Source organism: Cydia amplana, chromosome 23, assembly GCF_948474715.1.
Source record: "Cydia amplana chromosome 23, ilCydAmpl1.1, whole genome shotgun sequence".
Lineage (NCBI taxonomy): Eukaryota > Metazoa > Arthropoda > Insecta > Lepidoptera > Tortricidae > Cydia > Cydia amplana.
Window position 1 is genome coordinate 5,163,097 of NC_086091.1, and position 13,291 is coordinate 5,176,387.

The window sequence follows — 13,291 nt, forward strand, 5'->3', positions numbered from 1 at the left end:
GGCTACGTGCGCTAGGTCCCCACGGCCCCAGGGTTTCCACCCCAAACGCCGCAAATATGTAGCTACTACCTAGTGTCGCATATTTGCGGCGTTTGAGGCTTTCGGCTGAGGATGCCGCCGCACCAGCACCAACTTTGGTGCTTGGAATATGGGACGGCGCCAGGGTATCTACATAGGTAGCGTCCCAGACAAGTGGCCGACCCATACTCCAAGGCACCAGCGTCATTCCGTCAGGCCTCTTGCCATCGTCCCTGGCCAGACCGTTGGGCTCGAGGACCGACGGTATCTTGGCACTGACAAGGGCCCTTCGGATGACGTCGTTGAGGCTGGCGTGGCGGGGGATCCTACCAGCGCTCCGGACACAAGAGAGGCCATGGTGGCCCAGTATGTCCACCATGGCGCCGCATTGACAGCGGTGAGGCTGGTTAGCTGATGCCCCCAAACGTAAGCTAGCTGCCAGGCGGAAGGTGGTGTTATCTAGAAAAGTACCTATGTTTGGAGATGGTAGCGCCTGCAACCACAGACCCGACTCCCACTCCGCAGACGCAAGGAGACGAGCTCGGTCTGCCGAACTAGGATAATTCTTTTCCAAAATATTACTTACTCCTAAACCAAATTAATTTTCTAATTAAATTGTTTCAAACACTTTAATATGTTTGTGTAAAAGCTGTATCAACGATATTAAGATAACAATTGTAAATAAAAACCTGTAAATAGGTACATAATTATGTATAGATATACACAAGTATGTTATACGAAAAGTTGCCATATAGTTAAAGTTTTAGAACGTAATAAGACATTTAAGTAAAATAAAATAGTTAAGTAATATATGAGACGAGCTTTCTGTTATAAAATGATGTCGTGACTTTATTTAATTTAGGTTAATTGCGAAATTAATATGAGTAAGGTGAATACAGTTTTAATTTTTTGTAATTAATTTTAAACTGTTTTCTAACGCTGTTTAATTAAATGTTTCAAGCTAAGTAACAGGATGAGAAATTATGAGCAAAAAGCACTCGGCTTTGTACATTTAATATCTTTGTATTTAATTCCGGTTATTACGTTTTATACTGTAATTTTATATTTTTAACATGTCTACTACTTTTGAAAGTTAGAAATTTATTGAATCTACTTTTGAGTAAAGTTTCTGAAATATGTACCTACTTATACATAAGTAGGTACATATTTCAGAAACTTACCAGAACTCAGAAACCTACAGGTTTTTTTAAACTTTTGATTTAAGTAAAGCGATTTTAGCAAAATATGCATTCTTTGAATTCACTGTTAGAAAACTGTTCAAAATTAAACTTATCTTAATCAATCACTTCTGAAGTGTAAAAGTATTGGCAAAATATTTCAGAAACCTAAATTAAAATTACGCGAGCGTTAAAATATTTTTAAATTATTGCGGCTTATTCAAAGCGGTGTTGTTACATAACTTTAAATACATTTTAAATATTTTATGTGATAATAAGATATTTAATTAGTATTAGGCTCTTTCAAATGAAACATTATCATTGTGACAGTATTTCTATTTTGTATTTATTTTGCTTAGGTACCAGTAAATAAAATATTCGATAAAGTTTGTCGTATAAATTTATTCTCACTAATACTATTGTAATGTTTTTTTTAATATTGTCTCATGTATCTGGCCCTGATATAACATTTAAATTTAATGATTAATTACTTTTAAATATTTTAATTTTATTTTAATCTGACCAAATTGTAAAACAGTCGAAAATTATAGAAAAAATTAGATTATTTATTTTCAAATTTGTACAATAATGCCTAATTATGACGATTTTACAATTTCCTTTAATAATAGAGTAAAAGTGTATTCTTTGATCAATATCAAATATTATTACGCAAATCAATGTGAAATAATTAGCAAGTATAACTAAGGTTAGATGGGGTTATAGAAACATTGGGGCATGAAAAACGCTTGTAGAGAAACTTGTACTGGCGGCCTAGCCAAGGTGACAATCGCTATCGCTTCGCTATCGAATCGCTTTGTGCCTATCACTCTTCCATATGATGAGTGATAGGCACAAGTGTGACAGTGACAGTTGCGTTTCGTTCGCTACGGACCGATAGCTACGGGTCCTGTTTCTTTAACCCCACGTGATCTTAAGTTTATTAAAAGAGATTATTTTATTTATTTTGCATTAATTGTATTTTAGACTAGTACATTTAAAGTAACAAAATACAAATAAAAAATTCTAAATTAAAAAATGTATTCTGAATCTAGGCCTCGAGGACTTTTTCACAAGTCAATACACCATTTACAGTGACATTACATTTCACATATCACGTAACATTTTCCATGCTTAACTTTTCTTTGACTGCAAATTGATTCGTATAACATCCGCACTAGAAATTCAACTGTAAAAGGAAGACAATTCTTAAAGCCGCATTTACATGATACGAGTGTCTAGTTCGATATGGAACGAAAACTCGCAATACTGTCATTGAAAAGCGGACTAGGTATCTTACAAAACAGTTTACACTTTTGCGAGAAATAAAAACTTGCCCACGATAAATGCCGTCTTAATTTTTGTAGGCCGGGTTCAAAAGTTAGAAGTTTCACAAATTTTTATGCACTTTCGAATCGATTACTTTTAAAGGTATTCACTTAATCGAAAGAACTAGTACCTATCGAATGATGTGCCATGTGCCACACATTGGTTAATTCGAATAAAATGTCTGTGACGTACGGACTTACAGTTAGACGTACGAACGGGCGGACAGATAGACGGACGGACCAACGGATATGATGAAATTATAAGGGTTCCGTTTTTGCCATTTTGGCAACGGAATCCTAAAAATCACATCTACAATGATTCGCTTTAGGCACCAATTCGAACAATGGCTATAATATGTCACAGCGATACGATACCGATCTGTCAGTGCCAAAAGTGACATTTCTTCAACAAACAAATCGATATCGTGTCGCCGTGACATCTTATAAAAATTGTTCGAATTGGCCCGCCAGTTCCAGTACGACGACGCAAATTTTTACTCCCCGTTTGTAAAATACATTTCCGCGTATTGGTTCCCTAGCCACATTTTCAATTGCTATTTTCCGTTCGAACACTGCTGCTTAGCTTTTAACATTTTCTATAACATCTTACTTGGTCGCAATACTCGCAATATATTTTGTAGCGAGTTTCTTTTCATGTTACTTTTAACTACATTCACATAAATACAGCTTTATGTCATAGTGTTTTTGTGCCATTTAAAGCACCTACTACTACTGGATACCCTTTTACTAGTAAATCTAAGGGTACCTATCTAGTTTTTTTTTTATTATGACGATTTACTGAAATTATTTATCTGATAATAAGTTTCTTCCAATAAAATGTTTAAACTTAGTAAATGAAAGTTCCTGTATTTTTTATGGACCTCTGTTATTTTCTTTGACTTTTGTAAATTAATGAAACCTTCAAGTATGCTGGCACAAATAATATATCATGCCCTCAAACATTTACTAACATACCTATAGTAATGTACACCCAGCCGCAAAATTGCATAGCCACTTTATGAATGAATAAATTAATAATTTTGCAGCAATTTTGCAGCTCGCTGTAGGTACTGTACTCGAAGTAGCGTCATGAATAATATTTTCTACGGTTTTGTAAGTAAATCATTACTTATAATCCGAGGCTCGTGAATTTACTGTTTAATAACTTATTATTAAACAACAGATATTAAATAAAAACAAAAAGTACTTTTCTAATAGTACAGTCCCCGCTCCATAAAATGAACTAGAAAATACATTCTACAGAGTTACTACAGAGATCGTAAAACGTCTTTTACTTTAATAGACGTTGCATTCGAGGCACTACTTGTAGTAAATGTAAACAAGTTACGTATTAGCGCAGTTTAATTTCTGTTTTGGTTCGAAATTATTATTGTGAACTATAGGTTGTTTAAATAGTGCTTTTATAATTGAAACCACTGCGACCGCATTGGATCCTGTCACCAAAATTGACGGTGTATTATTTGCATAATTTAAACTTTAACGTTGCATTTTCCAATTTAAAGCAGTAACATTTTGTTATGGTTGTATGAATGAAAGTATGTAGGTACCTAACTACTGAAGTGTCCATTAAATACATACTGTATCATTAAGTGTACGATCTCAGTGGCGAAAATCTTTAATGGGACGCGATTAAGTCCCATTGTACAATTTAATATTTTTTAGGAGTGTAACACAGGATATTAAGTATGGTTTTTTTTCTTAGACTGTATTTTGTTAATGATTATATTAGGAATTTTGTAAAATCGTCATAAATTTAGATTTTATATGGTAATTATGGTTTGTAAAGTACTTATACATAGTTGATTCGCCTAATTCGCTTTAATTTTTGTACTTTAAACAAGCGTATAATCGTTTCACGATGTTCTTTTGGGAATAAATGTCAGTTTTTAACGTGTGTCCGTGTTTCTGTTTTCATTATATAAGTATTATAACCCTCCACTACAGCTTACGCGGCTACGTCCTGACCACTAGACCACCCGGCCACGGCGGTACCTACTCGTCCCAAATTCTCAGGCCCCGTAGACAACATGCTAATCGCTAACGCTCCGTAGCGAACGAAACGCAGAGAGACAAAGCGATTCGATGGTGAAGCGCAAGCGATCGTCACCTTGGCTAGGCCGCTTGGTGTATGACAGTTATCACTTAAGACTCATTTAAGAAGTGTAACGCTCTTACGGTAGATGTCGCTAGGGTCCCCTAGACCTATAATATGGTGGAAACATTTGCTGGCTATGGATGTTGTCTTGGTGGCTCAGATGGCAGAGCGCTGGAATATCGATCCAGCAGCCGTGAGTTCAAGTCTCACCCAAGACAGTAATTTTTCCTCTTTTAAATTTATTCTAAGCTTAATAGCATCGGTCGCAGACGTTTCTGCTTGTAAAAAAAATAAAATTAGGTAGTTATCACTCTTCCATACCTATTAGTGCGACAGAGAGAGAGGCGTTTCGTTAGGTTAGGTTAAAAATATCAAGCTGTAACAAAATAATTCGAGCTCATTTTATTTTTCGAAACAGGTTTACGTTAGATCAAGAAAAGTCTGCAATGATTTTGATAGCACACGCAGTGCAAGTGTTATTTTAAACGTCAATCTTTTATGAAATTATGACGTATAAATAACACTTGCACTGCGTATGCTATCAAAATTTATGCAGACTTTTCTTGGTCTAACTCTATCAATAAGCGATTGTTATCTTTGCTTCGGCTCCAGAGTAATTAAATTTATCTTCACTAAGATAATCAAGACATTCACAAAGGGCATTGTCCCTCTTCACTAAAACGACACATTTTTTTAAACCGAAAAACAGGAAAATCTCGGAAAGGACCACTTTATTAGGGCGCCCTTCGCTTCAGCGGTATTTCTAAAGATAAGATAAAATAAGCTTGCTAATAAAGCTGCTGGGTTAATTGACTGACCGTTAGCTAAGGTCTCTGTTTTAGCTTGGGCAAAAATGCGTTCTTATGTCCGGATATTCTCCTCTACAAGTCACAAATGTATAGACTGCTAAAACTATTAAAAAATTAACTAAATTAAATAAACCTAACCTTCCGGCCGGCCTAGCCAAGGTGAATCGCTTTGTGTCTCTCTATCACTCTTGCATATTAGTGCGACAGTGACAGTTGCGTTTCGATCGCAACGTAACTTTAGCGATTGGCATGTTGTCTACGGGGCCTGACCTTCCCCGGTCCTCAAACTATTTCTATACCAAAGTTGCATTTAAATCAGTTCAGTGGTTTAAGCGTGAAGTGGTAACAGACTGACAGAGTTACTTTCACACTTTCGCTTCGCCTGCGTGAAATTAGTAACAGCAGCTCTAGAGTACTTACTCAGGCGCTATACTTATAGCGCCTGGATAAAGTCTAATGGCAATCATTACATTTTTAGCATATGCTTAATTATTAATTGCTCATCAATTATCAGGCAATTCATTAACTATCGCAATTTCACCCCTCTTTTCACCCTCTTAAGGGGTGATTTTCGACATAAAAACTGCCTAATGCACTTCCCCGAGACTGAAACTATCTATATGCCTCAACTAAATCAGTAGGCACCTAGGTACATGCATTTTCGGGGTACTTTTTAACTTCATACAGCTGGTATCAACGCAGTAAAAACTTTGACAGTGCCATTATGTCCTTACTTTGTAATTCACGGTTATGTCGTTGACTCACACTACATACCGTCTTATCTCTTCGTATTTATAGTGATGTTTGCAAAGTAACAAAAGAAGGTCTTAAAGGTGACATTCGGGTTGTCACTACGCAGCATTACTGTTGCGAGGTCACTGTTACAGCATTAACGTGGGCAGTATCACTGCCAATCTACCGATTCTTGAATTCATACTAGAGCTACGGCTACTTATGTACCGTAAAATGGGGTGAGTAAGTTTCGCGAGGAGAGTTGGGTTATGAATGGGGATAGAAGGGATGAAAGGGGGTGAGATGGGATTTTAAGGCTACTGCTACAAAAATAATGTATTCCAATTTAAAATGGAGCTATAATAATACTCATAATAATAAAAAATCGATCTAACAATCTTCCAAAATCACTTTTGTATGAAAACGCCCCAAATACGAGGGACTACGGGGTGAGGTGGGTTTTCCTGTTCATCGTCAAAGTTATGAAATGGAACTACCCAAAATAAAATAAAAACTAAAATACAAACGTCCGGAACACTTATTATATACACCATTCAGTTTGCATATGTAAAAATAAAATGTTATCGAGGTTTGAATGTCAGTTTTGCACCTACTCACCCCATTTTACGGTACTCCTTTAAGGGGCCCACTGATTAACAGTCCGCCGGACGGTATCGGCCTGTCAGTTGTTCGGAACTGTAAACTTTTTGATCTAACTGACAGGCCGATACCGTGCGGCGGACTGTTAATCAGTGGGTCCCTTAAAAAACAACCTGTAGGTACGTCTTACTGCTGGACATAGGCCTCCTTTCATGATGAGCGAGAGGACTCGGGCTACATTCCCCTTGCTAGCCCAATGCGAGTTGGGGACTTCACATACATCTTTGAATTTCTTCGCAGATGTATGCAGGTTTCCTCACAATGTTTTCCTTCACCAAATAGCTAGTGGTAGGTAGTGGCGATATTCCGTACACTTCTTAAGGGGCCCACTGATTACCAGTCCGCCGGATGATATCGGCCTGTCAGTTAGAACAAAAAGTTGACAGCTCCGAACAACTGACAGGCCGATACCGTCCGTGGGCCCCTTTAAAAACTCATTTGTAAAGTTGACGAAATATAAAGTGAGCCGATCTTGTTCAAACTTGTTCGAGAGATCGGCGCACATTATATTTTGTCAGCTCAAGGTCGCAAAGGTCTGTCAAAGGTTTTGCGAGCTTAAATAGATCCAATTTAAAATAAAGCTGTATAATATAATTGTAAAAATCCCGGCTTCTTAGGATTCCGGCGAAATCTTGGCTATAAACGGTACAGTGATAACTTTGGTTTATTTATACTTAAATCCTTGCAAGATTTCAAGTGGAGTTAAGCCAGGAACAGGTACCTAAGAGTAACAGGTATTTACGCAGGTAAAATACTAGCAAATATTTTCTTCACGTAAAAGGTAAATTATTTTATCCTAAGCTCTAATTGAGTAATGGAATTACCTACTTAAATATAGTTGTAAAAATCTTCTCGTTAAAAAAAAATATTTTAATTTTTTCATTAATTCGACTTCAAAGTTTCAAACCATACTCACTAAAATAAATGTGTCATAATAATAATCTTTTGTGTTGCAAGAATGTATCGAGAGCTTCGTCTTTACTATAGGGTGACTGCTATAGTTATTGGATTGGCCACTACATACTAATTGGCCACTCCTATCAAACCAATTGAAGCCTATTGCTAAGAGTGGCCAATAGGCTAGATGACAAATTTTCATTTATAGTATCAATCAATCAGGTTTGTTTTTAGGATCAAATGTCTATATGGGACCCATTGCATTAAAGCAATACAAAAGTCAGAAATGACAGTCAAAGGCCGACAGTCATACTTCACTCGCGAAACGCCCCTTACAAATGCATGGCTATGTGAACGGGACGTCAAGGTCACTGAGATCGCATCTTGAAGTTATGAACAAAACAAGAAAATTGCATTTTTGTCGGTGAAATATTGCGTTTATGTATATAGTTGCCATATAATATTTTTTTGGATGAAATGTGAGGAATCGAATGGTATCCTTACTTATTTCGTTTTTGAAAGTTAAAAAATACTTAAATTTTGAATCTTTCAGGTGCTGTATTTTTGTATAGGTATATGTTTTCCGAGCAAAGCTCGGTCTCCCAAATATTTTAATACTAAGTACAAATACTTGAATACTAGTCTAACCAACCTTTTCTAGAAAAATATGAAACTCCACCTCGGGATTAACGCGTCGCTTCCTTCCCCATTTACTGGAAAATATTTTCTTCATATTTTTATTTTAAAAGCCGTGGTTTCAGACAAGACTATTTAATTAATCGTTGAATATAAGCTTCCTAACAATAAAAGATGATATTCAAAGTAATTAAATTAAACGTTGTTTAAATAAACTTAAACTAGGTACTTAAAACTAAAAACTTGTTAACTAAAAAACAAACTACTTACTCACCTACATAATTACTTATACTTTTCTGAATAAATTATTTGTATTTGTATAATTACTACATCTATTAAATACTCAACTATAGCCTGACCAGTAATATATGATAATTGTCAAGAGGGCGCTGTTATTCTCATGTATAGGGTGACAGTTCAGTGTAGTATGAAAAAATTAGTTCCAGTGAAATTCCGCAACATGGCGCACCCTCAATAGATCCTGGTTCACCTATACTTATATGTATTAAAATTATTGTTACGCGATTAAGCCCCGCTTTTCTTATAATTATGTGTAAAAATCACGAAACTAGTATCACAGCCATATTCGAACTTACGTTATATATCAGATATAGAAACGATATGGATCGGATATGTCAGTTTCAGTCTCTTGTTTGACAGTGTACTGTAGGTATAAGTAGTCTAATAGCTCCCAACTATAGTCCAAAATAAATCGTATATCTTCGTTCAGGTGTGACTATTCTTCGAATGTCGTATTCACAAAAATAGAAGAAAAATTTCCTACATATCCAAAAAGTACACTGCTATTTGTACTTAATTATATAATATATATATATATATAATAAATTTGTGGGCCACAATAGGGTATTTGACTACTAGTCAAATCACTTTCCTTTTTCGGACCGTCAAAACGATTTTGCTACTTATGCTATTTATGTGACGCCGACGTCACAATCAAATTACCTATTCTTTATAGTTTTATACGGGTTTTAAAATAGAAATTGTGCCTAAAAATAACTGCTGTCTACGTTTCTCTAATAATCTTTTGGTGCTTTATTTCATGCATGGTGTAAAATACGTATTTTTAATACAGTCAAATACCCTATTGTGGTACATAGTTGGGCGGTTTTTACGGTAATGGGCTTGCATGTGCATATGCAACCTTTACCCTAGTGCAAAATTGTAAGCTTTCAACGGTGTCAGATTACCTGAGCTTTAGGACTTTGGTAACGCTCCCGACACCGGCCAATTCTGTTTTACAATCTGATATGGTTTACGTATTATTTTGATACGTATTAAAACATAATTTTGTCGGGTCTATGGCGAGTTTATTTTGTTGCTTTTATGTCCGACGTTTCGACACAGGTAGTGAGTCTGTGTGTCATTGTTGGATTATTGTCAAGGTTTGAATTTGTTTAATCTGCCCCCAACTTTTTCATAGACTTTTCGCCGGGTAGTTACACAAATCTCTGTTTTGACATTCAGTTAACCTCGACCACGACCAGTGTAATCTGCATCGAAACTTCTCATCTCTTCAGTCATCTCGCTCGCACTTAGAGCCACCCCACACTAGCGCCTCCCGAGTGTCAGCATCTAGCCAACTCTATGGCTGCTGCTCGACGCAGCTTTAGCGCAACTACGCAGTGACTTTAATTTCTATAGGGCTGACTAGACGCCGACGCTCAAAAGACGCTCGTGTGCGGTGGTTCCCATTGGTACACGTGCCTGATGTCATGACGGAAATTCGTATCAAAACCTTCTGATTTGGTAATACAGAATCGGCCTTGCTTTGTCTTCAAAAGGTCAGTCCAAGCGCGTGTTAAGGCTATATTGATACGATGTTACCGTAAGTCAGGGTAAACATTGGTGGACCATTGAAGTAAATCTTTAATCAATACCTCGTAAACTATATATACTCTGGTTAGTTAGCATATTTTATATGTTAATGTTTGTGGTAAATTCACAGGAACCCGCCGCCAAAAAGACGCTCTCATACAATTACATACGCTCTCAAATGACATGCTCAAATTACGTACCATCACGCTCTGCGATTGTTACGCCATTTAGGGTTCCAGTTAAATTGGACATTCCATTGCGTAAGTATGGAACAACCAATTTAGCTAGGACCCTAAATGGCGTAACAATCCCGTGGTGACTGTACATAAAACTTGGAATAACCATTTACGTAACACATATTTATGTCTGGTACTAGTTTTCGATACGAAAAATTGTTATACAAAGAAAATAAAGCGCGCGAAGCGCTGGTGGCCTAGCGGTAAGAGCGTGTGACTCGCAATCCGGAGGTCAAGTCGCGGTTTCGAACCCGGCTCGTACCAATGAGTTTTTCGGAACTTATGTACGAAATATCATTTGATATTTACCAGTCGCTTTTCGGTGAAGGAAAACATCGTGAGGAAACCGGACTAATCCCAACACGGGCCTAGTTTACCCTTTGGGTTGGAAGGTCAGATGACAGTCGCTTTCGTAAAAACTAGTGCCCACGCCAATTACTGGGATTAGTGGCCAAGCGGACCCCAGGCTCGCATGAGCCGTGGTAAAATGCCGGGACAACGCGAGGAAGATGATGATGATGAACAAGTTTTATATTTAAAAATTCTTCTAGCTATAATTTCTTTGGATTCTAACAACGAAACCCAGTACCAGACATAAATATATGCTACTTGAATATTCATAATAGACAGATAGATATATAGATAGATGTTCACTCTAAAAAAAATTTGGTTGGCCCTATCAATATCTTGATAGTCGTAATCAAGCATCTTGATTCCATACGAGCCTAACAAGAACTTAGACACATCAAATAAGGTAATTCTGATTGCTATTATTATATCTATGTAACTGAACCAATTAAGATCTTGTTCAATATTTACACGAAAAATAATTATGCTAACTAATTGATCCTAGCAAGATCAACTAAGGGCTTGATAATTATTATCATGATAAGTTACTGTACCAACTAATACAAACAAGTCAGTTTAACTAAGATGTAGGTCAATATTAACATGAAGAATTACTGTATTAACTATTTGACCCAAATAAGTTCAACTATGAACATGATTACATCGACTAATGCACCTTATTAGCCTGAACTAAGATATTGTTAAATTTGAATCTCAATTGTTTAATCATTTCAACTAAGATGTAAATCAATGTTAACATGAAGAATTACTGTATCAACTATTTGACCCTAATAAGTTCAACTAAGAACATGATTGCATCGACTTATGCATCTTATTAGCCAGAACTAAGAAATTGTTAAATTTGAATCTCAATTGTTTAATCAGTTCAACTATGAAGCTTGTCTAGTACAATATACCATACTTCATCAATTGTACTAGTACAATAAAACACAACAACAAACAACAAGCTTCATAGTTGAACTGATTAAACAATTGAGATTCAAATTTAACAAAGTAAAGTTTTATGAAAAGGGGGTAAATGAATAAAACAAAAAATATATATAATAAGATGTTATTTATTCATCTAAACATTTAGAAAACTAAACGTTTTACATTTAAAAATCGAACTTGTACATACCTTACATATATATTATAATTAACATTTAAAACGGGCTACAAATATAATGACCGTTTGGCGTACAACCGTCGATTTCCCCCTTATGGGTACCCGTTGGCGGCAGGCTCGGGGACGTCTGTCGCCTACACGAGGGTCCCTGGGATGGCCAATGCGCAAAAAATGGCGCACTCTTAGAGAAGTAAAGGGAAACAGTTCCTCCGAAGTCAAGTCCGCAGTTCGGACAGCCGCTGGCGGGGTTTCGGAAGCATGGTCCCGATCGTTTCCCGTGCCTCGCCTTAAATCCTTGAGGCGGCCAACAGGGGTTTTACTGGGTAGACCTGGGGTCTCATTAGTCCACAACAGGGATTCCCACATCATCCCGGCCCGTCCTCGCGCCTTTTATTCCCGTCGCCGCGATTATCACTGGCTCCATGTTGCACATACACTATTATACATTAGGTACACAAAGCAAAGGTAACACGTTCACTGTTCCAGGCTTGCCGTGAAATAAAGGCACAAGTAAAGTTTATTTCGTTGACGCGTACTTGAATGACTAAGTAGTTGAATGTTGAACGTCGAGGCTGAGACTGACTCCCCACTCGCACGGTCACAGGCGCCGCAGGGGCGCGGGCGGGGAGGACCGCGGGTGCACCGGCGCCCCCCTACTTATCTCTTGATTGAACGGATTAACTGATTATTTAATTTAATTATGAAGAAAATCGATTTAACAAATAATTCTCAATAGAATGGAATATTAGTTTCGTAATTAATACAATAACTTGATCATAATGGGATTGAATGTTTTATCTTCGTTGTTCTAAATATTATATGTTTAGTTGATTAAAATACCAAGTCTTATGTAAATCAACGAAGAGAAAATAATCACATAAACTATTAAAATGTTCATAACTATTAACATATTTATCTGTTTTAATTAATTTGTTAAGGATTGAATCAACCTACGTTACATAATTATGCCAACAAGTTAATAATAAATGCAAAGTATACAATTGTTAGGATTAATAACATACCTACTTTATTAGTTCAATCACAGATACACTTATTGTTTTAAGTAATCAGGTTTCTTTGATTTATATAAGATCGTTATTGTTATAATTAACTTAACGTCAACTAAGAGAAAACTGCTCTTAGTTGGTCTTCATTTTTTAGAGTGTTGATGTCAAATTTCATGTTAGGTATTTCAGATTGTAGTTTTAAAATGAGAACGTAACGGGACCCACTGATTAACAGTCCGCCGGACGATATCGGCCTGTCAGTAAGAACAAAAAGTTGACAGTTCCGAACAACTGACAGGCCGATATCGTCCGGCGGACTGGTAATCAGTGGGCCCCTTAACTGGCGGAGGCCAGATCCATCCGTGTG